This window comes from Toxorhynchites rutilus, chromosome 1, assembly GCF_029784135.1.
Source record: "Toxorhynchites rutilus septentrionalis strain SRP chromosome 1, ASM2978413v1, whole genome shotgun sequence".
Lineage (NCBI taxonomy): Eukaryota > Metazoa > Arthropoda > Insecta > Diptera > Culicidae > Toxorhynchites > Toxorhynchites rutilus.
In genome coordinates, this window is record NC_073744.1 from 108,230,664 (window position 1) to 108,257,679 (window position 27,016).

At 40.9% G+C, this 27,016-nt stretch overlaps 1 protein-coding gene and 1 long non-coding RNA gene across 2 annotated transcripts in view; both read right to left on the reverse strand.

Annotated features, from left to right (window-relative positions):
• LOC129763622 (uncharacterized) overlaps positions 1–27,016 on the reverse strand; it is a 257,711-nt gene that overhangs the window by 196,292 nt on the left and 34,403 nt on the right. The window lies entirely within an intron of this gene.
• On the reverse strand, positions 20,973–21,693 carry LOC129763625 (uncharacterized). The gene is made up of 2 exons (XR_008740994.1): positions 21,516–21,693; positions 20,973–21,435 (listed from the first exon to the last, which is right to left on the reverse strand). It is a non-coding gene; the product is annotated as an uncharacterized LOC129763625 (long non-coding RNA).

A 27,016-nucleotide genomic window follows, 5' to 3' on the forward strand; every position in this document is an offset into this window, starting at 1 on the left:
CAAAAATGGGCACATAGTGCATTTGGACAATGCTTGATATTTCACAATTATTTAATTCTTTATCTCAAGAAAAATGAAATGTTATTCGTTATGATAGATGCGTAGATATATTTCCTATCAATTGATGCAAAAACCTTTGCGATCTATTGAGAAATGCTCGAGTTATAAGCGTTCCAAATCTTGCATTTTTTCCTACTTGTTCAGTGCCTAGATTTCCATTTCACCCCCTATATCTTCCGGTTAGACGTAGTCCTACGTCAAAATGGTAAATTTGTAATAGATAGCGTTGTACATGCTAATTTGTTTGCAGAATCCTTCAGTGAAAAATTGCCATACCACGTGTTTAAATTTCATCCATTTTTCGATGGCCTTATAGGCTACGAAAATTTAGCGCGCATGAACGCAATCATTGATACAACACATCATTTTTTAAAAATTGGTAACAGAGAGTACTCTTTCACAAAGTACTATCCTTCAAACATAAATTTCCACGAGTGTCGTGAAAAACTTGGTGAGATTTGTACTACATCGAATGGCACATTTTTAATTGAGCATGAAACAGATATCAACTCAAATGTCACTGTAAATCCTGGCTTATATGTAGCCGAGGATAACAGGGCAACAGTATTTCTGTCTGCAAATGGAAAGAAAAGAAATCACAACTTAAAACCATTCGATAATGATCCTTACTTGTTGGAAGACAAATGCAGTACAGGTAAACTAAAATTTCCTGCCGATCATTTAAACAAAGAAGAAATCCGCCTACTGGTTAAAACCCTGAAGCCATTCAAAGACATATTTTTCAATGAAAGCGAAAGGTTAACTTTCACTCATGAGGTAAAACATTCTATAAACACGACTAATGAAAAACCCATCCATCAGCGTACATACAAGTACCCATACCACCTTCGAGAAATTGTTTCTGAACAGATTCAGAAGATGTTAGACAACGGGATTATTCAAGAGTCCTCATCACAGTGGACATCTCCGATTTGGGTCGTACCCAAAAAAGACGACAATTCAGGCAAAAAGAAATATAGGATTGTGGTTGACTATCGCAAGCTAAACGAAGTCACACCCGCTGACCGATACCCTATACCGGAAATCAGCGAGATCCTTGACAGATTAGGAAAAGCTCAATATTTTTCCGTGTTAGACTTAGCAAGCGGCTTCCATCAAATTGAAGTGGAACCAGCTCACATTCCCAAGACTGCCTTTAATGTAGATCATGGCAAATACGAATTCATTCGCATGCCGTTCGGGTTGAAGAATGCGCCCGCTACTTTCCAAAGATTGATGGACTCTGTATTGAGGAAACACCTGGGTATCAGATGTTTCGTCTATATGGACGACATCATTATCTTTTCCCCTTCCTTGGAGAATCATCTGCAAGATATCACTAAAGTTTTGCAAACTCTGAAAGAAGCCAATTTAAAGGTACAGTGCAATAAGTCGGAGTTTCTTCGCAAAGAGGTTGAATTTCTTGGGCACCTCGTTACTGTTCAAGGAGTTAAACCAAACCCAAAGAAAGTAGAGGCGATCAAAAATTGGCCAATCCCAAGGACATTGAAGGAGTTGAGATCGTTTTTGGGAACCGTATCTTACTACCGCCGATTCATACCAAAATTTGCATCCATTGCAAAACCAATGACTTCGAAATTACGCGGAAAAAGTAAAACGTTTGATGTAACTCATGATTTCGAAACAGCCTTTAAACAGTTAAAGGATATAATGACTAAGGATTTGCTATTACACTATCCAAACTTTGACGAAGCTTTTATTGTGACTACGGATGCCTCTAACGTAGCAATTGGGGCAGTGTTATCGCAACTGGTTGATGGTAAAGAGAGACCTATTGCATATCTCTCTCGAACTCTTTCAAAGGCTGAAGAGAATTACTCAGCCACTTCAAAGGAGCTTTTAGCGATATATTTTGCCGCGAAAACGTTTAGGCCGTATCTCTATGGTCGACGATTTACTATATACACGGACCATGAACCATTAACAAAAGAGCTAAAATTGACAGACGCCACTGGCAGAGTGACCCGACAACGGCTTTATTTGGAACAGTTCGACTTTCGAATCATTTACAAGAAAGGAAAGCAAAACGTAGTCGCGGATGGGCTTTCCAGGATTCCCCGCATGGAACTCAATCTTCAAACGTTGGAAAGCGAATGCTTTGAAAATCACGAAGTATATGGTCCAGAAATTATCAACAAATACAAGAACCAGCTTATATTAAAAATTACTAAGGATAAGTCTAAGAGCCCACATATAATATATAATACTTTTCCAGGTCAAGTAAGACACATTTTTCATAGAAATGGATATTCAGATGGAGACCTAACAAGGATTTTGAAGGATTATCTGGATCCAACAACGAATAACGGTATCTTTGCGCCACTCGACATTTCTTTGTCGTGTCGAAGGATAATTAATAACACATTTAGCAAGACCTTAAAAATTAACTTCTCCAATCTCAAACTTCCAGATTTGATGTCATCAGCGGACCAACAGGAATTCATCAAACGATGTCATAATTTTAACCACAGAGGATGGAAACTCACATACAGTGAGCTACAGAAATCTGTATACTTCCCAGGGATGTTATCTAAGGTCAAGGTATTTGTACAAAACTGTGAATCTTGCAAATTTGCCAAATATGAACGAAAACCGTTCAAAATCCCGATTGGTAGAAGAATTTATGAAAGACCGTTTGAAAATGTCTTCATAGACGTTTATGTCAAAGAGGGTGAAAAATTTTTAACCCTCGTTGACGCGTTCTCAAAGTTCGCGCAAATTTACAAGATTCAAAATGAAACTGCCGATGAGTTAATGGAGACTCTGACTGAATACCTTAAAAGTTTCGGCCTACCAAAAATGATCACTTGTGACCAAGCCACAAGTTTTAGAAATGCAAAATTTAACAAATTCTTACACAAACTTGGTATATCTCTTCATTTCGCGAGTTGCAGTAATGGCAACGGAATTGTGGAACGTTTCCACAACACATTGCTCGAAATGTCTATGGCGAATAGAGACAAAATAGAAAATCTTTCACTTTATCAGGGCCTAGTCTTGGTAACGACCCTGTATAACGAGACAAAGCATACGACGACAAAACTCACACCTAGAGAAATAATATTTGGAAATTCATCGTCCCTTAACATTGACGAAATCAACCTTTCGAAAATCAAAACACTTCAGACCGCTAGAGACAATATATCCCTAGACGCAAACAATCACAATTCTAAATTACCCATAATATCAAAGGACGATTTCAAGAAACTGGTAAATAGACAAGCACTAGTAAAATGTAAAGCACATCCAACGCCTCACGGACACAGATATCGACTCATAAACATCAAAACTGAAACGGACAAGACAGTGACCGACGACACAAACATCAAAATTCACAAGAAAAGCATCAAAAGATCTCCTATCTAAACCCCTCATTTATATGATCTTCCTTCCAGACTATGTCTACTACTCCAGGGCGGACACTGCGATGTCCGCATACACGATTTAAATCAAAACCCTCTAGCTGTTGTGTCATTAGGACCTGCGAGAATAAGCCATAACTATGTTAGAATTATCCACCGTGTAAATGTAAGTTCTATTGAATCCATCATTGAAAAACTGATTGTAATTGCAAATGAAAAGATAACACATAGACACATCCTGAGCCCACTTATAAAATCTAAACAAGAAAAATTGTTAATAACTTTTGAAAAACTGAAAACGCCAAATATTAGACGATTCAGACGATGGGAAACCCTAGGAAAAGCCTGGAAATATATATCAGGCAGCCCGGATGCCGAAGATTTGAAAATCATTAATACCACTACCAATACACTAATTGAACAAAATAATAAGCAAACAGCAATTAACAAGCAATTTGAAGAAAGAATCAATAACTTAACAAAAACTATCTCTTTGCTAGCTACCGACTATTACAAGTCATATAATGAAACAATGGATGGATTTGAATCAGTTAATCTTTTATTTAATTTAGATGAGCTCATCAAGAATTTAGAGATAGTAGAGGAGGCTATAACTTTAGCTAGGTTTAATATACCAAGCAGCCGCCTCATCAGCCCAGAAGAAATCTTCGCAGCACAACAGTTTCTCACCAGCAACAATTTCGAACTAGATTCCTTCGGCACTATTCTGGATATCGCCAGCGCTTATGTTCTTCGAACCTCACATTCAATTATCTACACCTTAAAAGTTCCAAGAATTAAGGATGTCATTTATGAGCTACACTACATCGAACCAGTCATAACCAATGGTACACGTGTTCATCTATCTTCAAACTACTATCTAAAAGGACCCAAATCTTACCATATGCAAAATTTATGTCCTAAAACCAGAGGACTTTACATTTGCCAAGAGTCGCAGTTAGAAGTAGCAGGAGCATGCATTCAACAACTAATGAGTGGAAGTTCTGCCCAATGTATGGTTGAGAAAACGTATGGTCAAAATTTTGTAAAGAAAATCAACGACGCCAATATCGTTGTAAATGATGCAAACATGACTATGTATTCAAGCTGTTTTAAACACACGAAAGACTTGCAGGGATCTTTCTTAATTCAGTTCTCCGGATGTACTATCCACCTAAATGGAGAGGAGTATACAAATCTCGACGCTGAAGGACCTGCAACGTCTTTTATTCCAACCACCGGGTTAAAGGTAAACGCCACTGAAATCATCAATCGTATGCCTCTAGACTACTTACAGAAACTTCATCTAAATCATCGAGAACACCTGCACAAGCTCAACTTGACGACGACAAACATACACGGAAGTTTGCGCACCTTCAAGTGGATATCCTTTGGTTCATTCTCCGTTACAACTCTAATCATCATTGGAATCATTTTCACCTTGGTCATCAAAAACATACTTCCACCATGCAATAGAACCAAAATCGTTATCAAGGGAGACACGCCAACGGGTAGTATGGAGGACATTGTAGATGAATATATTCAGAAGAAACCGAGGGTTAAGTTCATACCGCAGCAAGATAATTGAGGAAAGCCGAGGACGACTTTCGACTAAAAGGGGAGCCGTTAGGAAATCCAGCCGGTATACCACGCCACGCGGCACATCCATCGTCAGCGGTATGCGATATGCATACCCAGCAGAATGAAATAATAAAAAGGCCACAGCCATGTGGCTCGCTCTCTTTTCTCACACTGGACGTCGGCTAGGGAATAAGTAGGTTAGGAATTTAATAAAACTCTTTTTTAAAAAGTATATAAACAGGAAGAGTTTCCTTACTTGGATATTGTTTTAGAAAGCGTTGAACTGTATTTTGTAAACTCTTTTTTGAAAGGTTTAATGGCCCTGATAAGCGCCGTGTTTTATGGAATGGTTCCAATTTAGAAAATTTAGTACTCGTGGTTTTGAAAAAAAACCATTTCGAACGCCCTCGATGTCGCCTTGTTCTGGATTTGCCACCAAAGCAGTTTGTATGAAGAACAAACTTTTGACGTAGGACTACGTCTAACCGGAAGATATAGGGGGTGAAATGGAAAACTAGGCACTGACAAGTAGGAAAAAATGCAAGATTTGGAACGCTTATAACTCGAGCATTTCTCAATAGATCGCAAAGGTTTTTGCATCAATTGATAGGAAAAATATCTACGCGTCTATCATAACGAATAACATTTCATTTTTCTTGAGATAAATAATTGAATAATTGTGAAATATCAAGCAATGTCAAAATGCACTATGTGCCCATTTTTGATTGGTCCATTTTGTGCTCCTCAAATTGAACCGACCAAAACGAGCAACTAGAGCAGCAGCGAAATAGAATGAACCACGATTGGAAAGGAAAAAGAAAAAAATGAACGAAACATTGGTCGCAGTCTCACACATGCGTAATTCTCGAGCCAGCCAGTCAGCTTAAAAATCCTCGCTCCGCTGCCGTAACGATCATTCTCATTCAAACCGTACACCACATCGGTTCGCATCACAACACATCAACAAACCAACCCAAGCAGCCATGTCCGGACATGGTAAAAGAGGAAAAGTGAAGGGAAAGGCAAAATCCCGCTCGAACCGTGTTGATCTGGAGTTCCCCGCAAGGGTAGCTAGGCCGAGCGCGTTAGTACCAGTGCACCAGTCCACCTAGCCGGCGTTATATAGTTTCGGCCGCCGAAGTGATCGAGTTAGCTGGTAAAGTTGCTCGCGACGATAAGAAAACCCGCATTCGGAAAAGAACACATTCGGTTCTGTGGACATCAAGACAACAGGCAGTTGCAGCGAGTGGCGAGTGGCAAACGCAATCGCAAAACGACATCAGGTAGCAGAAGAAAAAAGTTTGTTCTTTATACAATCTGCTTTGGTGGCTAATCCAGAACAAGGCAGCATCGAGGGCGTTCGAAATGGTTTTTTTTTCAAAACCACGAGTACTAAGTTTTCTAAATTGGAACCATTCCTTAAAACAAGGCGCTTTTCAGGGCCATTAAACCTTCCAAAAAAGAGTTTAGGAAATACAGTTCAATGCTTCCAAAAACAATATCCAAAATAATAATAAAACACAAATTGATTTTTTCATAATTTGTTTGCCAGGATATGATGAGTATGTGAATTTGGCAGTTGTTCTGAGCTTATTGATTTTCACCAATTCTTAAATTGCTTCTAGATTGAAAGTACAGTAATTTACACTTATCTCGACATTTAGCTAATTGGACGGACCAGTAATGCGACATATTTAGTTGGACATTTTTGTAAACATAGAGTTCGGGGTCCAAATTATGACCCCACATTGAAGGTCGACACTGTACCACTGTCATCGCAAATGTTCAATTACAGGTTAAAATTACCTCCAATCCGATACTGAGTGGTGGTAATGCGACGTGCCATTGAATGTAATTTACTGTAAAATATGTCACAAGCTGGATGGGATGAAATTTTCCAACTGTGAAAGCTGTGGCGAGTGGCAAATGCAATCGCTGAACAGCAAGGTTTAGCCGAACAAGATGGGGATATCGAGTAATAACAAAATAATAAACTCTTTAGATTGAAGATAATTTTGTGATCCTGAAAAGGACCCTTTTTAGCCTGCATGTGAATCCAACGAGCGAACAAATCGTAATGAATGTATTTTCTTCTTCTTCTTCTTTTTGGCTTTAAGAGGGTTTAAACTAGGTGCACCCGTGGCCGAGTGGTTAGCGTCTCACATTATCATGCCGGGTGTTCGGGTTCGATTCCCGTTCTGGCCGGAGGATTTTTCGTCAATGAAATTTCCTCCGACTTGCACTGTGGTCACGCGTATTCTAGAGCTTGCCCCTCGGAATACATTCAAGGCGTGTTATTTGGCTTAAGAGATCTCAACTAAGTATTAATGAATGATGCTAGTTAATGCATATGTTGAGACGGCAAAAGTTCCACAGGGAACGTTAACGCCTTTCAAGAAGGGTTTAAACTTTTCAGTTCATTCGCCTCTAGCTCTGAGAAGAGCCATTGAGCACCAGTCTTGAGGAGGCTGGTGAAAAAGAAAAAAAACCATATTCAGCGGACCTGTCTGCTCAGATGTAAAACCGGGCGAAGGTAGGAAAGGATCCTATGCCATATAAGATGTTTAATATGAGCTGTAACGTAATTGTATTGTTATTATTGAGTACCAAAGCAGCGACAAAGCATCGTAGAACCTAGCTCTAGATCAAAAGGAAATGTAGGGGGAGGGGGAGGTGGGGAGGATAAGGAAAGGAAAGGTAAGGAAAAGGGGTGGGATAGAGTGGGAAGGAATGATGTGATGTTGGATGATTTATAAATGTAGTTGAATTTAATGGTGTTAGTAAAATGCTGGATAAGTATGAATTAGTGTGGTTAGAATTTAGTAAACAAAACAATAATATGTTTAAAAGGTATGCTGTTTGATTATGTAGTACTGCTGCATATGCTGGAAAAAGTTAATTTGTGAGTTATATATGGAAGATGTTTATGTTTATATATTTTTATTTGTTTTAATATTTTTGTATGTTATATGTTTATAGATGCATACACATACATACGCCAATTTATTTGTTAGATTTAATGAATGTATTTTTTTGCCATCGCTCCCTTTTAACGCTCATTCGTTCGTCTCGTTGGACTCGCCCCTCTGGCTGAGTCTGCCGATTTGTCTCTATCCTGTGAGTGTGTACCGCTAGAGTATAAAATACGCGGACCCCAAATAAATATCTTATTAGAGGCGAATGAACTGAAAAGTTTAAAGCCTCTTTAATTCAACATCATCATCATAAATATCTTATTTTCTTTCAAACCGTAAACCCGTGTGGTTGTACGGCATCGGCATCGTGGACGTAACAAAGGAGGACAAGTTAAGGGAAAGGCAAAGTCTCACTCGAACCGTGCAAGTCTCCAGTTCCCTGTTGGTCGCATTCACTGATTGCTCCGCAAGGGTAACTAGGCCGAACGGATTGGTGCCGGAGTACCAGTATACCTAACAGCGATTATAGAGTTTCGGCCGTCGGAGTGTTCGAGTTGGCTTGCAAAGCTGCTCACGACAATCAGAAAACCCGCATCAAGAACAGAGCAGCTTCGGTTCGGCGCTCATCAAGGCAACGATTAGTTTCAGTGAGTGGCAAGTGTTTCTCCGGCACGTCGCATCAAATGTAATTTACTGAACAACATGTCACAAGCTGGGTGGGAAGAAATATTCCAACTGTGAAAGCTGTGGCGAGTGGCAAACGCAATAGCTAAACAGGAAGGTTTAACCGAACAAGATGGGAATATCGAGTGATAAAAAAAACACAACACCAAAGGTTCTTTTCAGAACCATCAACATATTCATGAAGAGTAAACAGTAAACTAATCCATTTTTAAGGTAGATAGGTAGGTATTCACGTAGGAGAAGAAAATAAAACAATATATTTAAAATATATATTTAACAAAAGCTGTCCCCTTTGTATAGTCCTACGTCACTCCGGTTATGTCCCCGACATTACCCACCCGTCTTTTTCTTCTGCTACCTGCTGCCGTTTTGCGATTGCGTTTGCATCTGCCTGTTGTGATTGCGTTTGCATCTGCCAGTTTTGCCAGCCAGCTCGATCACTTCGGCAACGAAGCTCTATAACGGCAGCTAGGTGGACTGGTGCACTGGCACTAACGTGCACGGCCTAGCTACCCTTGCGGAGCAATTGGCGGATACACCTACGGGAAACTGCAGAAACTGCCAACACGGTTCGAGCGGGATTTTGCCTTTCCCTTAACTTGTCCTCCTTTGTCACGTCCACACGTCCACGTTGCTGCTTGTGTTGCTTTGTTGATGTGATGCGATGCGATGTGAAACGATGCCGTACAACCACACTGGTGGGGACGACGGCGCCAGTGGTTGTATGGTTAGCGTAACAGCCTCACAATCCGATCGGCCTGGGTTCAATCCCAGCTGGCGTCGTTGGGATTTTCTGAGGCGAAAAATCTCTGGTTACGTCTTCCTTCGGAGCGGAAGTAAAAGAAGTTGGCCCGGCTCATGAGTTGTTGAGTCTGATAGGTAGGAACAGGTGGAGTCGCCTCCCTGATGTCGGTGATTGGCACTAAAGTGGCGGAAATAGGCCGACGAAAAATAAGCGAAGATAAAAAAAAAAAAAAAACCACACTGGTTCACGGTTTGAAAGAAAATGAGATATTTTTTTGGGGTCCGCGCGTTTTGTACTCTAGCGGTACACACTCACAGGATAGAGACAAATCGGGAGACTCAGCCAAAGGGGCGAGTCCAACGAGACGAACGAATGAGCGTTAAGGGGGTATTCTAGTCTAGAAATCTGAAAAAATCGAAATTTTTTTTTACCATATTTCTGTAGTTTAGGCATTCAAGAATATACTCTAGAAAGGACTTATCGAAAATCCTATTATTTACCTAGTTAGAGCCATCTTAGTGATGTGGTATCTAACCTGTTACGGCCATCACAATGAACTTCAAACGCGTTTCTCTCGGAACTAGTTTTTTTCTAACTGGCGTACACGATATCTCAAGTTCTACTGAACCGATTTATGTCAAATTTATATGAAAATAATCTGCATACATCTCTCTATCGCATGAACCAATAAAAAATTATAACTTTTTAATTTTACTATTTTTAAAAAATCGGTAAACGCAAAAAAAAAACGTTTTAAACAGCATTTTTGTTTTCAAACGGCCGCCATTTTGTTAAAACCCATGTTTTTGACTTGTCCGAGGTTCATGCCATAGCGACATCTTTACTGATTCAGAATCTGTTCGATTTTTTTGTTTCAGATAACCAGAAGGACTGGAATCGTGTACGCCATGGCACAACTTTTTTTTGAACACCCTCACTTCACCAGCATGTAACTATTCTAATTATGAATATTTTTTTTCCGTCCTATTTTTGTTTTATTGTTGAAAGATAGATGAAGGAATAATGATATAATGGATAGTAAAAATATTCTTTGTTTTATTTTTACGGAGTTCGAAAAAACGTCCGAAATTCGTGTCTCTACACTAGAATACCCCCTTAAAAGGCAGCGATGGCAAAAAAAATACATTCATTACGATTTGTTCGCTCGTTGGATTCACATGCAGGCTAAAACGGGTCCTTTTCAGGATCACAAAATTATCTTTAATCTAAAGAGTTTAATGTTTTGTTATCACTCGATATCCCCATCTTGTTCGGCTTAACCTTTCTATTTAGCGATTGCGTTTGCCACTCGCCACAGCTTTCACAGTTGGAAAATTTCTTCCCATCCAGTTTGTGACATGTTGTACAGTAAATTACATTTAATGCGACGTGCCAAAACACCACTCAGTGTCGCATTGGAGGCGATTTTAACCTGTAATTGAACATTTGCGATGACAGTGGTACAGTGTCGACTTTCAATGTGGGATCATAATTTGGAACCTGCACTCTATGTTTACAAAAATGTCCAACTAAATATGTCGCATTACATGTCCGCCCAATTAGCTAAATGTCGAACTAATTGTAAATTACTGTACTTTCAATCTAGAAACAATTTAAGAATTGGTGAAAATTGAATAATCGGGAAATTCCCCAACCATCAATAAGCTCAGAACAACTGCCAAATTCTCATACTCATCATATCCTCATCAACCTCAATCAGCACTCGTGATTACTTGACCATTTATTATCAAAACGTCCGTGGGTTACGTACTAAAACGAACGCTTTGCTTCACTCGTTGCTCTCCTGTGATTTCGACGTGGTAATTTTCACCGAAACGTGGCTTCATTCCGACATTGCGAATACCGAGTTGGCAGCTAACTATACAATCTATCGTTGTGATCGGAATTCTCGCACCAGCTCATTTCAACGCGGCGGCGGCGTTTTGATTGCTGTCAATCCCAGACTTAATTGCAAATCTGTGCATCTGTTAGACAGTTAGAACCTTGAACAAATTGCCGTACAAAGTGTTCTTCTACATCGATCGCTCTTCCTATGCTGCATCTATGTTCGTCCCAACAGCCATCTGGATATTTATACCAAACACGCCGAGTCTGTGCAACAACTTATAGATATGGCAAAGCCTCATGTTTCAACTATCGTCGTGGGTGATTATAACCTACCAAATTTAGTGTGGAATTTCGAAGAAGACATCAACGGCCTGTTGCCACTCAATGCATCGTCTGAACAAGAACTTGCTCTTGTCGAGTCCATTTTGTCCGTTGGACTCAAGCAAATCAACGATCTAGTCAATGTGAATGGCAAGTTACTTGACCTGGTAATCGTTAGCGATTCAGACGGTATTGAGCTGTTTGATCCACCATCTGCTATATTAAAAATCGACGATCATTATAAGCCGTTACTTTTAAAACTTGACGTCCATTCGCCTGGCCAGATCCGCCCGCCCGGTGTTCCAGCAGCTCGCAGTGAGTATGACTTTGCACGGTGTGATTTTAACGCTATCAACGAGCGAATCGGCTCGTTGAATTGGACAGAGCTTCTTGACCTCTCTGACATTGATGCAGCCGTCTCTGCCTTCTACGACAACATATATCAAATAATTCAAGACACCGTTCCTGTTAAAAGATGTAAGCCCTCCCTAAATTTCACACAACCATGGTGGAATCCCGAACTCCGTAATCTGCGTAACCGTCTGCGAAAAGCTCGGAAACGTCATTTCCGCTCCAAAACAGCAAATAAAACTGCTGTACAGTTGGCTGAAGCCGAGTATAGTGGTTTACATGAACTTAGCTTTCGGCAGTACATTGATAATTTGCAGAGTAGTTTCAAGATAAATCCATCATCTTTCTGGAATTTCGTAAATTCCCGAAAAGGCTCTGCACGTATTCCAGTGGACGTTACATACTGTAGTCAAAGCTCCTCTGACGCTGCTAGCTTTGCTAATCTCTTTGCGGAATTCTTCCGAACCGTTTACGAAGTCGATCAGGCTCCGACTCCGCAGGAATACATCGATAACTTGCCGAGTTTTGATATTCGTCTACAGCAAATCACCTTCAGCCACGACGATATTTTCAAAGCCCTCTCTTCTGTTGACGCCTCGAAAGGTCCTGGTCCGGATCGAATTCCACCTTCCTTCATTAGGAATTGTGCTGCATCATTGACTATCCCTGTGAAGTTTATTTTCAATCGATCATTTCTTGACGGCGTCTTTCCTGAGTCATGGAAGCTAGCATCCATAACCCCGATCTTCAAATCTGAAAACATTCACAGCGTGGAAAACTACCGTCCAATCTCGATACTGGACTGTTTGGCGAAAGTCCTGGAAAGACTGCTACACGATAAGCTGTACACGGCAGTCCGATCGTTAATCTCGGAATTTCACCACGGGTTTATGAAGAAACGCGACACCATTACCAATCTGATGACCTTCACTAACACTCTGGTTGGTGCCATCGAGAAGCGTCGTCAAGTTGATGCCGTGTATATCGATTTCTCCAAGGCGTTCGACAAAGTTCCGCATGGTCTCGCTATCACAAAACTGAGCCGCCTCGGTCTGCCTTCGTGGATTGTTCGCTGGATAGAATCGTACCTTTCGTCCAGGAAAGCTTTCGTGAAGGTTCACGATGCCACATCGAATGCGTTTCAACTACCGTCCGGGGTTCCTCAGGGTAGTCACCTTGGTCCTCTCATCTTTATACTTTTTTTAAACGATGTATGCGACCACCTAAGCTGCTGCAAGCTCTTGTATGCAGATGACCTAAAACTCTACCGCATTATCAAGACGACGGTTGATTGCCTGGCTCTGCAAGCTGATATTGAACGCTTGTCATCGTGGTGTAAGATGAAAGGAATGTTGGCAAACCCAGCCAAATGCAAAATCATCACCTTCAGCCGAAGTCGAACACCGGTCACATTCGAATATTCGATGAATGAGTCACCGCTTGTGAGAGTATGCTCTATCAAGGACCTTGGGCTACTTTTAGACAGGAAATTGGGATTCAACGAGCACATATCGATGACAGTCACTAAAGCAAACTCCATGCTTGGCTTCCTGAGAAGAAATACAGCGCAATTTGACGACGTACATGCCATGAAGTCACTGTACTGTTCTCTGGTTCGCAGCGTATTAGAGTATGGAGTGCAGATCTGGGCCCCGTATCACAGTGTGCACGTAACACGTATCGAAAAAATCCAGAAACGTTTTATAAGAAGTGCATTACGGCGGCTCCCATGGACAAATCCCGACAATCTACCGCCTTACGAACATCGATGCGCGCTCATCGGACTCCAAACTCTGTCGAGCCGGCGTAGTTTTCTGCAAAGGCTGTTCATCTACGACGTACTAATCAACAACATCGACTGCGGCAGCATACTGCAAAATATTAATATTCACGTTCCTAACCGCCAACTCCGAAGCACTTCCTTTCTCAGAGTTCAAGTACACCGTACTACATACGGATATAACAATCCGCTAGATAGATGCTGTAGGCTTTTTAACGATGTGCACGATATTTTTGATTTCAACATAAGTAGACTAGTTTTTAAAGATAGAATTAAGAATGTCTAAATAGTCTGTGTGGTCTGTGATCAAAGATGGTAAATAAATAAATATCGTGGAAAACAAATTATGAAAAAATCAATTTGTGTTTTATTATTATTTTGGATTGTTTTAGAAAGCATTGAACTGTATTTCGTAAACTCTTTTTTGAAAGGTTTAATGGCCCTGATAAGCGCCGTGTTTTATGGAATGGTTCCAATTTAGAAAACTTAGTAATCGTGTTTTTGAAAAAACAGGAAGTGGGTTATATCTATGGTATAACCGCAAGGGTGACGTAGGACTATCGTTGATTTAGAGATCATTTGTTTGAAGTTGAATCAAAATCCATTCTGAATGAATGAATAAATGAATATTTGGGGGACTTCGAAAACGAGAGCGTTACGTTGGAGGCACAAGGTTTTATGCATCCAATATAGGATACGAAAAACCTTGTTTTGAAGAATAATCTTCAGAAGCTTTCCTGCTAACTGCACTTGATTGACAAATTGTAACTTCCTGTCCGTTACTCGTGAGTGACTATGAGTGTTTAGCTCAAAGAGCACGATGAGAAAACCACAGGGTCGTTCTCCCAGCACTCACCGGCAGCATCAAGCTGTCAATCGGGAGCTCGGGTTTAATTTCCTAAAAGTGTTATACACACGCAACAAGGGACAGAACCCTCAGCCGTTTTCCAACTTCCTCAAAGGCTGACGATGGCACACGCTTCCTACCAAACTAGAGCGGGCGAGGCCTGACAACTCCTTTTGAGTTCGGGAAAACGACAAACAGAAATACGGAAATAAAGGGTGTGTCACATCAGATTGCATCACGGAAAAAACGCTGCAGAAATTCGCCCAGTAGACCGATCCTTTTGAAAATTTTAGACAGTAAAATAAAAACTATTAAACAACTTTTGGCATTTTCTTTTTAATCATACTTCGAGCCCAAGCCCATATGCTCGCACCTTTCTCTTTACCCCGTCCATAAGGTCCTGTACAACGTCAGGTTGTAGTTTTTTGACGTAGGACTACGTCTTTCATTTCTATACCGGGGTGTAAAATCAAAGTTTCGAAAACGAAAGCGCTACACCGGAGACCGAGATTTTGAGCGTTAATAGCTCCTAAACAACTGAACGAAATGGTATGATAAACACTTCATTCGAAAGATAAAATGCCTACGCGTTCTATACTTGTTACTTTTTGATCCAAAAACTTGTTTCAATAGTCTTAAAATTGCTTTCAAAACAGGCTATTGAAATCACCAATCGGTATATAAGCGAGCGCCGCTCGGAAATCCACTCAGTTCTAATTGAACAGCAATTGGAGCATGTTGTCGCTGTTGTGGTGAAACTCTTCGTTTATCATGAAAGCGCGGATGAACGGTGTCATCAAGAGCCTGTTTGTGCACCTTAGGCCAGAAGTGAATCCATCAGGAGGAGAGTGATGCCACAAACGGTTCCCCGGGAAGATCTCGCAGTCGCTACACACACACACACACACATACACGCGTGGGATTCTTTCCGTTTGGATGCCATTCAGCATCGAGAAAGATCCGGAAAATTATCTGCCAGTTCCTCTGGGAATTTAAAAATACATTCATGTGAAAAAGTTTATTTGAATGTTTTCTATCCATGTAACACTGTGACCAAATATGTTTCAAGCAAGTGCTATTAACAGATGGTTATCGAATTAGCATTAACCACAGGTGGGCTTCCAGTATCGAGGAAAATGTGGAAATATCTAATCGTTACTGAAAATAATCAGCCAGTTCCTCTGGGAATTTAAAATTACATTCATGTGAAAGAGTTTATTTTAATGTTTTCTATCCATGTAACACTGTGACCAAATATGTTTCAATCAAGTGCTATTAACAGATGGTTATCGAGTTAGCATTAACCACTGATGGGTTTCCAGTATCGAGGAAAATGTGGAAATATCCAATCGTTACTGAAAATAATCTGCCAGTTCCTCTGGGAATTTAAAATTACATTCATGTGAAAGAGTTTATTTGAATGTTTTCTATCCATGTAACACTGTGACCAAATACATTTAGTTTTGTGATTTTTCAATCAATCACAATTAACAAGATAACTTCTGAAGATTATTCTTCCCCATCAGTAGGATATTTCCGTATCCAATATTGTATGCGCCCGCAATCGATTATTGGTCAGTCGCCGAAAGTTCCGAGCTCAGAGAGTTCATTTCCCTCTAGTTTGCCTTCAAAATTTCCATCGTAAACCACGCCTTCTCTCGATTCAATCTTTCAAACACAAAATTCAAGAACATCATGTACAAACATATCACCCGATGTCGCAGTATTCATTGCTTTCGTTTCGTTTCTTTTCATACACGGAAAGAAATTATTCATCCCAAAACATTTCTTCGTAGAATACTTTTTCACAGAAACGAACTTGAAATTTAGTTCGCATTTCAAAAATTGCACGAACTAAGAGGCTATAAGTTCATACACCAAAATATATATTTTTATTAAGGCTCATATGGCGTCAGCCTAACGGGGCCGGGAGTTCAATATTTTGACAATGTTTGCTTACAACTATGTTAGTAATAAAGGGTGTGTCACATCAAATTGCATCACGGAAAAAACGCTGTAGAGATTCGCCCAGTAGACCGATCCTTTTGAAAATTTTAGAGAGTAAAATAAAAACTATTAAACAACTTTTGACATTTTCTTTTTATTCATACTTCGAGCCCAAGCCCGTATGCTCGCACCTTCCTCTTTACCCCGTCCATAAGGTTCTGTACAACGTCAGGTTGTAGTTTTTTTGAACAGAAATCCATTTTCTCTTGAAGTCCGCCTCCGATTTGACAACTTTTGGGTTCTTCCGGAGGGCCTGCTTCATAATCGCCCAATATTTCTCTATTGGGCGAAGCTCCGGCGCGTTGGGCGGGTTCATTTCCTTTTGACGAAGGTGACCCCGTTGGCTTCGTACCACTCCAACACGTCCTTTGAATAGTGGCACGAAGCGAGATCCGGCCAGAAGATGGTCGGGCCCTCGTGCTGCTTCAATAGTGGTAGTAAGCGCTTCTATAGGCACTCCTTAAGGTAAACCTGCCCGTTTACCGTGCCGGTCATCACGAAGGGGGCGCTCCGCTTTCCGCAAGAGCAGATCGCTTGCCACACCATGTACTTTTTGGCAAACTTGGATAGTTTCTGCTTGCGAATCTCCTCCGGAACGCTGAATTTGTCCTCTGCGGAGAAGAACAACAGACCCGGCAGCTGGAGAAAGTCCGCTTTGACGTAGGTTTCGTCGTTCATTACCAGGCAATGTGGCTTCGTCAGCATTTCGGTGTACAGCTTCCGGGCTCGCGTCTTCCCCACCATGTTTTGCCTTTCGTCGCGGTTAGGAGCCTTCTGAACCTTGTATGTACGCAGGCCCTCCCGCTGCTTGGTCCGCTGGACGAATGAACTTGACAAATTCAGCTTATTGGCGACATCCCGGACCGAACTTCTCGGATCACGTCTAAACTGCTTAACTACGCACTTGTGATCTTTTTCACTGACGGAGCATCCATTTTTGCCGTTCTTCACCTTCTGGTCGATGGTTAGGTTCTCGAAGTATCGTTTTAGTACTCTGCTGACCGTGGATTGGACGATTCCCAGCATCTTACCGATGTCCCGATGTGACAACTCCGGATTCTCGAAATGAGTGCACAGGATTAATTCACGACGCTCTTTTTCGTTCGACGACATTTTTCCAAATTTACGAAAAATTGACAGTGAAGCATGGCCAACGTGATCTATACACTCTTATCTGATTATAAGCGAAAGCTGAAGATATAATTCCTAAAAATTAAATTTCTACAGCGTTTTTTCCGTGATGCAATTTGATGTGACACACCCTTTATGTAACCGATTACTCGCGGTTGGCTCGAGGTTAGTATTACAAGTGTTCTCATAATTGGGATGTGGCAGTCTTCAGTGCTCTGTACGTGTGCCCGACATGGGATACTTCCTATTGGGATGCAGCTGACCGTTAATCAGCAACGACCCCCTAGTCTGCACCCCATATCTAGCGTGGTGCGTCTTTTTCGACTCGAGGAATCCAGGATAGAATGATCACTAGCCGGTGCAATCATCAGCTCGTGTAGAGTTGTCATGAGCGGTACAACCTTTGGCTCTTGTTGAATCATCAGTGGACTGCACAACCTTCGGCCCGTGTATCTGTAAAGAGTGTGTGTATGTATTGCCGCGACTAATTAAAAGTTTATAGATCGTTCATGCACATTTTGCAAGTCTGATTAAATAATCCTTGGTTTCGTTCAAAGAAAACATTCTCTGAATAGAAAGAAGCTTTCTATTTTTTTTGCGTGCATGTTGGCAATTAAAGTCTGGGGAGCCGACTGCATAGCGGGCGACGTCGTACAAATGCTGACCAAAAAAATAAATACCCAAAAATTAGTTTTAGATGCAACCTTCAGCGGCACACATCAGAACCAGCAAAGAAATTTCAGCGGCTAAAACACACCATTAATTTCTCGATGTTATCACAAACTGAATGAAGGAAAAAACTAAAAGCTACACTTACACTGCACTACATATGCTATGTGTGCATGCGATTGCATCATGCTTTCTTCTCCTCTTCTCCGCTCGTTTTATAGCTCGGGTCGCGATCGTCGCGAACAAGCAGTATTGGCCATTTGTATTGAAAGATCCAGTCAAAATTGTTGCTCCTGTGGTCGAGTGGTTAGCGTCACGCCTAACATGTCACTGCTGAATAATTCAATTTTAGTACTTGTTCAAATAGCTAATAATAGCGAATGTTACATGAATTCAATATATAAATTGATGCGTGCACTAAATAATGATATCAAATGTGAAAAACTCTCATATCAATCGATGTTTATTTTGTTCAGAACAGAAAAAGAGGTTTATTTTATTTGCCCAATATTTTTGATGAAGCACCCATTGTCATGAAAGAAAAGCATTTTTTCCATGTCAACATACCAACACACCACGCGTTGAGTGGTGGTGGTGTGGTGTCCGATTCGCTTCTTCTACTCTACACACTGCCGGTGCTTGGGGTGAAAATGCAAGAGAAACTGTACACCATGTTCGAACATCATGTGAAACATTGGGATTAAACATCGTATGTCCAAACATACCACGAATACAAACATGTCACATTTTCTAACATAGGTACGAAAAAATCAATGTTGTACTCAAACACAAAACTGTGAACAGCAGCGTGGACATGTTTATTCCGGACGCAGTGTTTTTTGTGAAACATGGAAGACTATATTAACCACTGGTGAAAAAAGTTTATAGATCGTTCATGCACATTTTGCAAGTCTGATTAAATAATCCTTGGTTTCGTTCAAAGAAAACAGGCTTCCAGTATCGAGGAAAATATCCAATCGTTACTGAAAATAATCTGCCAGTTCCTCTGGGAATTTAAAATTACATTCATGTGAAAGAGTTTATTTTAATGTTTTCTATCCATGTAACACTGTGACCAAATATTTTTCAATCAAGTGCTATTAACAGGTGGTTATCGAGTTAGTATTAACCACTGGTGGGCTTCCAGTATCGAGGAAAATGTGGAAATATCTAATCGTTGCTGGAAAATAATCTGCCAGTTCCCCTTGGAATTGAAAATTACATTCAAGCGAAAGAGTTTATTTTAATGTTTTCTATCCATAAAATATCCATATAATACATTTGGGTTTGTGATTTGTCAATCAAGTGCAGTTAGCAGGAAAGCTTCTGTAGATTATTCTTCTGAACAAGGATTTCGTATCCTATATTGGATGCAAAAAACCTTGTGCCTCCAACGTAATGCTCTCGTTTTCGAAGTCCCCAAAATATTCATTTATTCATTCATTCAGAATGGATTTTGATTCAACTTCAAACAAATGATCTCTAAATCAACGATAGTCCTACGTAACCCTTGCGGTTATACCATAGATATAACCCACTTCCTGTTTTTTGAACAGAAATCCATTTTCTCTTGAAGTCCGCCTCCGATTTGACAACTTTTGGGTTCTTCCGGAGGGCCTGCTTCATAATCGCCCAATATTTCTCTATTGGGCGAAGCTCCGGCGCGTTGGGCGGGTTCATTTCCTTTGGCACGAAGGTGACCCCGTTGGCTTCGTACCACTCCAACACGTCCTTTGAATAGTGGCACGAAGCGAGATCCGGCTAGAAGATGGTTGGGCCCTCGTGCTTCTTCAATAGTGGTAGTAAGCGCTTCTGTAGGCACTCCTTAAGGTAAACCTGCCCGTTTACCGTGCCGGTCATCACGAAGGGGACGCTCCGCTTTCCGCAAGAGCAGATCGCTTGCCACACCATGTACTTTTTGGCAAACTTGGATAGTTTCTGCTTGCGAATCTCCTCCGGAACGCTGAATTTGCCCTCTGCGGAGAAGAACAACAGGTCCGGCAGCTGACGAAAGTCCACTTTGACGTAGGTTTCGTCGTCCATTACCAGGCAATGTGGCTTCGTCAGCATTTCGGTGTACAGCTTCCGGGCTCGCGTCTTCCCCACCATGTTTTGCCTTTCGTCGCGGTTAGGAGCCTTCTGAACCTTGTATGTACGCAGGCCCTCCCGCTGCTTGGTCCGCTGGACGAATGAACTTGACAAATTCAGCTTATTGGCGACATCCCGGACCGAACTTCTCGGATCACGTCTAAACTGCTTAACTACGCGCTTGTGATCTTTTTCACTGACGGAGCATCCATTTTTGCCGTTCTTCACCTTCTGGTCGATGGTTAGGTTCTCGAAGTATCGTTTTAGTACTCTGCTGACCGTGGATTGGACGATTCCCAGCATCTTACCGATGTCCCGATGTGACAACTCCGGATTCTCGAAATGAGTGTACAAGATTAATTCACGACGCTCTTTTTTCGTTCGACGACATTTTTCCAAATTTACGAAAAATTGACAGTGAAGCATGGCCAACGTAATCTATACACTCTTATCTGATTATAAAACCAAAGCTGAAGATATAATTCCTAAAAATTCAATTTCTACAGCGTTTTTTCCGTGATGCAATTTGATGTGACACACCCTTTATGTGTACAAATGAAAATTTATGTAAACAAAACTTTTAATTTATTACACGTGTATTATGTTGGTAGTGGCGTACTATATAAATTCTATGTGTAAATACTTCTTTTACTTTTAATTTAATTCTAAACATATACTTTTCTATGTGTTTTGATATACTTTACTATTTGTGACGTCACAGTTTATGGTTTTGTATACTTGCGCAATCGTTATGTATTTGAGCAATGTGGTGTGGTCCTTAATTTGGTGTGATACGTTGTTTATCCATATCCTTGTGTGCATATGTCTTCCTGTTTCGTCCTCTGGGACACGTCTGTCTAGGTTCGATTGTCCTTCGCAGTTGGTTGTAAAAGTTGCGGTTAGAGTGCCCGGTCTTGCTGTAAGCCAATCGCTTAAGTTTGTTGGTGGCTCTCTACACTTTCTACCTAGAAAGTTGTGGTTGATGCCTATTTTGGAGAAGACATAAAAAAGCCCACTGTGCGGACCTGTACAGTTGAGGTTAGCACTGTATCGATCGGAGACCACCACCACTCGCCCACCACATGCTCGTTTTATTTTACTTTACCTTTTTTCAGTTTTTTTTTCTTTTTCAGGTTTTCCAGGTAAGTATATAATTAATTATTTTTCAGGTTCCTATTTCTATTTTTCACAAACTCAATTATTCTACAATTCCTTCCACCAACTGTTTCTTTATTTCTTTTATGCTACACACGACGCGCACTGCTACTCCCGTTCATAGTTCTAGGCAGAAAGACTGACCATCGCCTTTAGCCGAGTGTTCAAGCCTATTGTTGGAGGGAAGCGGAAAAAACCCAACTCCGACAATGGGTTTGTACCTTCGCTATCTGGCTGAGAGCCCTGCCTAGTGAGCGGTGTGTAGAACACTTCAAATGCGGTTCTTACTACAGCTTAAACCGACGCAGCCATCTGCCTTCGATTACCAGGGGAATGACACGCTGCAGTATTCGCATTGTGCGCAGTTTTTGTGTGTGTAGTTTGTTGTGTTGTGATGTGGGTGTGTTGAAATGTGTCAAAGACACCATATGATATGGAACCTACCGGTTACAAAATCACAAAACCAAATGTATTATATGGATATTTTATGAATAGAAGACATTAAAGTAAACTCTTTCGCTTGAATGTAATTTTCAATTCCAAGGGGAACTGGCAGATTATTTTCCAGCAACGATTAGATATTTCCACATTTCCACAAGCCCACAAGTGGTTAATACTAACTCGATAACCACCTGTTAATAGCACCTGATTGAAAAATATTTGGTCACAGTGTTACATGGATAGAAAACATTAAAATAAACTCTTTCACATGAATGTATTTTTAAATTCCCAGAGGAACTGGCAGATTATTTTCCAGCAATGATTAGATCTTTACGGAACTTTCTCGATGCTGAATGGCATCCAAACGGAATGAATTCTGTGCGTGTATGTGTCGATCCTTCGCCATTCACCTCCTCCAGCACGTTAGGCAACAATGTTGTCTTGTCGATGTCCTCACAAAAAATCAATGCGTATCACATCCAGAATATCGCTTAAGTATGCTTTATGTGTGTGATTGAATCGAGAGAAGGTGTGGTTTACGATGGCAATTTGGAAGGCAAACTAGAGGGGAATGAACTCTCTGAGCTCGGAACTTTCGGCGACTGAGCAATAATCGAATGCGTGCGCATACAATATTGGATACAGAAATATCCTACTGATGGGGAAGAATAATCTTCAGAAGCTTTCCTGCTAATTACACTTGGTTGAAAAATTACAAAATAAAATGTATTTGATCGCTGTGTTATATGGTTAGAAAACATTGGAACAAACTCTTTCACATGAATGTATTTTTAAATTCCCAGAGGAACTGGCAGATTATTTTCCAGAAATTATTAGATCTTTCCGGAACTTTCTCGATGCTGAATGGCATCCAAACGGAAAGAATTCCGCGCGTGTATGTGTGTGTAGCGATGTCTTCCCGGGGAACCGTTTGTGGCATCACTCTCCTCCTGATGGATTCCCTTCTGGCCTAAGGTGCACAAACAGGCTCTTGGTGACGCCGTTCATCAGCGCTTTTATGATAAACGAAGAGCTTCACCACAACAGCGACAACATGCTCCAATCGCTGTTCAATTAGAACTGAGTGGATTTTCGAGCGGCGCTCGCTTATATACCGATTGGTGATTTCAATAGCCTGTTTCGAGAACAATTTTAAGGCTATTGAAAGAAGTTTTTGGATCAAAAAGTAACAAGTATATAACGCGTAGACATTTTATCTTTCGAATGAAGTGTTTATCATACCATTTCGTTCAGTTGTTCAGGAGCTATTAACGCTCAAAATCTCGGTCTCCGGCGTAACACTTTCGGTCTCGAAACTTTGATTTTACACCCCGGTATAGAAATCTTACGTCAAAAACCATTTCGAACGCCCTCGATGCTGCCTTGTTCTGGATTTGCCACCAAAGCAGTTTGTATGAAGAACAAACTTTTGACGTAGAACTACGTCTTTCATTAAGAGTGCCAAATCAGAAAACAGGTCACGTTTTTATGAAATAAAGTTAGCGTTAATAACTATTTTTGCTGCGAACGGATTTTGGCGATTTACATACAAAATGAATCGGAAATTCCCTAAGATTTGTTTAATATGCTATACATTAGAATCCCTTGGTTTGTAAATGGTTAAAATTCATGAAAACTTAAAGCGTTTCTATTTTCCCATACATTTGTTTAGTCCATTTGTGTGGTTTCCCGAACAGAGCTGTCAATAACGAGCAACTTATCGACGAGCAACGAAGGAGAAATCGTATGATACAAAGTCATCGTGAACAAAGGAAAAGAAGAAGAATGAAGTGGAACACTTGCCTAGAGTGTAAACAGTGGATCTCGCTGAGGCATAATTTCATTCGGCATCGGACTGTTGAGCAATCCAGTTCACTTTGCTTTCGCTGCACTTCGATCTAAGAATGGACCCCACCAGTGGTAATTCAACTTGGATATCGTCGTGTGGTTTTTTCAGTTCGTTTTTCGCGTTATTCGTACCGTGTGTTTTTCTTTCCGCGTCATGAATTGGACGTTTCGCATAGTGAGTGATGAACAAGAAGAAGAGGGAGGCTGGCTCGAGCCCTGCAAAAAACGAACGCATTGCTAGGGGCAATAAAATTTCGAGGCAAGCGTCATCTAATGATGCACGCGATGTTGGTGCAGTGAAAAGCGCTCGCACTGAACCTAGCCTTCGCTTCGAACACCAGCGAAGTAGGCGACTTCGGGGCGTCGGTCGAAAATGTTACGGCGTTTACAGGCAGCAACCACCCCCGCTGGTGGTGAAGGCGGTTGCTCTTGACAAACTCATCAGTGAATTCGCATCGATGGGTGTTACAGCAGAGTACAATCTGTGTGGCATAATTCAGTTTTTTTCCAAGCAATGAACATTGTTGGTTTTCCGTCATAATAAGGGCTTCGTTGGTGCCTTTGAGAATGCATCAATGCATTAAACTGACGTTATGGCGAAGCAGACGTTGAGGTTGTGCACCAAAAAAAATCATTTGGGGAATACCAAGCATCTTGAATGTCGTACTGGAATGTTATAAGTCATTTGGGTTCACGCGCCAGTCGCAAAACTGCCTTCAACTAGGATTGCATTTGCACTAGTCTTGATCATAATGAAGCAATACTACTGTTTTCGAGGTTGTTGATATTTAAAAAAGAGTTTATTTCGCTTGTTTAATCACCAAGAAAGTGAATGTCGTTCTGGAATTTTGTATGTTATTAGGTTTCGCTTGCCAGTAGCAAAACTTCCTTCTCTAAGGGTGACAGCTGCGCTTATTTCGAGTATGAGAAAGTAATGCATCTTTTTTCGAGGCTAGTAATATAAACAGAAGTGTTTCTTTTAAAATAGCGCAAAATGATGAGAAGTGTTTATGTTCCTTGTAGTTTCAAGCCACCAATGTATGGCTCTGTATGCATGCTATGGCGAACGCTTGTTTTGCGCTTGGTTTACGTTGTACGAACGATGCCTGGAGATTCAATTCCACTGAGGCAATACTAAATAACATGATATTTGATACTTGCAAGTGTTGTCATTGTTGTTGTTTTCTCGCGGTGCCAAAGATATATTGATATAATCGACTGTAACCGAGTCAATTGCGAAAAAGGCCACCGGAATAGCGTTCGAGATAAATTTTCAATGCATTGACATGAAATAAATTGCGACATACGATCAGCTAGTGTATTGTTCTGCGAAGTTTTATAATATAACAGCGTAGTTCTACGTCAACAATGCGGTCGTATCCTGGACACAACCTCCTATATTTTTTTCTTCTGCTACCTGCTGCCGTTTTGCGATTGCGTTTGCGTCTGCCTGTTGTTGTCTTGACGCCCACCGAACCAAAGCGCAAGCAGTTTTGCCAGCCAACTCCATCACTTCGGCAGCCGAAACTCTATAACGGCGACGCGCACGGCCTAGCTATCCTTGCGGAGCAATTGGCGAATACACCTACGGGAAACTGCAGTCCAACACGGTTCGAGCGGGATTTTGCCTTTCCCTTCACTTTTCATCCTTTGCCATGTCCAGACATGGCTGCTTGTGTTAGTTTGTTGATGTGATGTGATGCGAAACGATGTGGTGTACGGTTTGGATGAGAATGATCGTCTGGCTCGCCCGAGAATTACGCATGTGTGAGACTGCGACCAATGTCTATCTATTGAGAAATGCTCGAGTTATAAGCGTTCCAAATCTTGCATTTTTTCCTACTTGTTCAGTGTTTAGATTTTCATTTCACACCCTATATCTTCTGGTTAGACGTAGTCCTACGTCAAAAAATCGAGGGGTTGTATCCGAGATACGACCGCTTAGGACGTAGGACTACGCAATCTTTTTTTTTTAAATTTGTTGGTTTATCATTTCGGATAGTATTTGCGAATAGGTCGAAATTTGGTAAATGACCCTGAAAATGTTTAATGCGTGGTTTTGTAGACTCATTTCGAAAAGCAACGATTCTTTCTTGCCTTTGCGAGAACAATACAATGCACGCATTGCACTGAGTCTTAAACGAGAGGCATCTTCCGCGCATCGTCTTTCTACAAGCATCAAACACGCGTCTGACAGATGCACACAGTTGCAGCGATAACAATGAAACATCGCGAGAATTACCGTTTATGAAAAATCGTTTCTCGATTCTCGGTCAGAACCGTCAACAAAGCTAGGAGCTTGTTGCATCAGAACAGAGCCGATGCACACGAGAGCAAATACGAATGGTAACTAAAAGTATCGAAGGTGTTCACATGTACAGGAAATGCACAAGTCCTAAGTTTCGCGCAACGAGAACAAGCAACACACACAAAGCCAAACACTGATGCCTAGAAGCGACATATAATATAATAAATATTTGCACTCTTCTCTTTTTTCGCCTGCTTTGCCAAGGCTGTTGTGTGGTTGGAGTAAAATTAGTAAAATTGTAGTAAAATTAGTTATTAACATTAACTTTATTTCATAAAAACGTGACCTGTTTTCTGATTTGCCCCCCTAATGTAAGATGTAGTCCTACGTCAAAAAAAGACATTTTATTTTTCTAATGATCATATACTTACGTTCAGTAGTTCAGGAGGTATTAACGCTCAAAATTTTGTTGCGCCGGTATAACACTCTCGTTTACGAAACTTTGAACTTACCCCGCAGTATAGAAATGAAAGACGTAGTCCTAATAATAAATTTTGTCCCGTGTACTCTGTTTATTTTCGAGCACTTCGGTATGTGGTCCGTCACGTATGCGTAACTTATCGAAAAGTTTGATGGTATTTGACAATTAGTACCGTCATTTATTGAAAATCGCTTGATTTGGCGTAGAATTCTTGCCTCGAAGAAACACGAAGAAACAACGCTTTTCCCTTTTCTCAGTGGTTTTCTTTACACGCCTTTTTGTGGTGTTTTCATTACACATAATCGTGGACGGTCGTTCTTACACGCCATTTTGTCATCTAGAGTGGTTTTCCTTACGCACCCATCTATTTTTCTCTTTGACCGTTGTAAATTCGTCATTTCTATTTTGTGGTTTTTTATACACATAAAAGAAC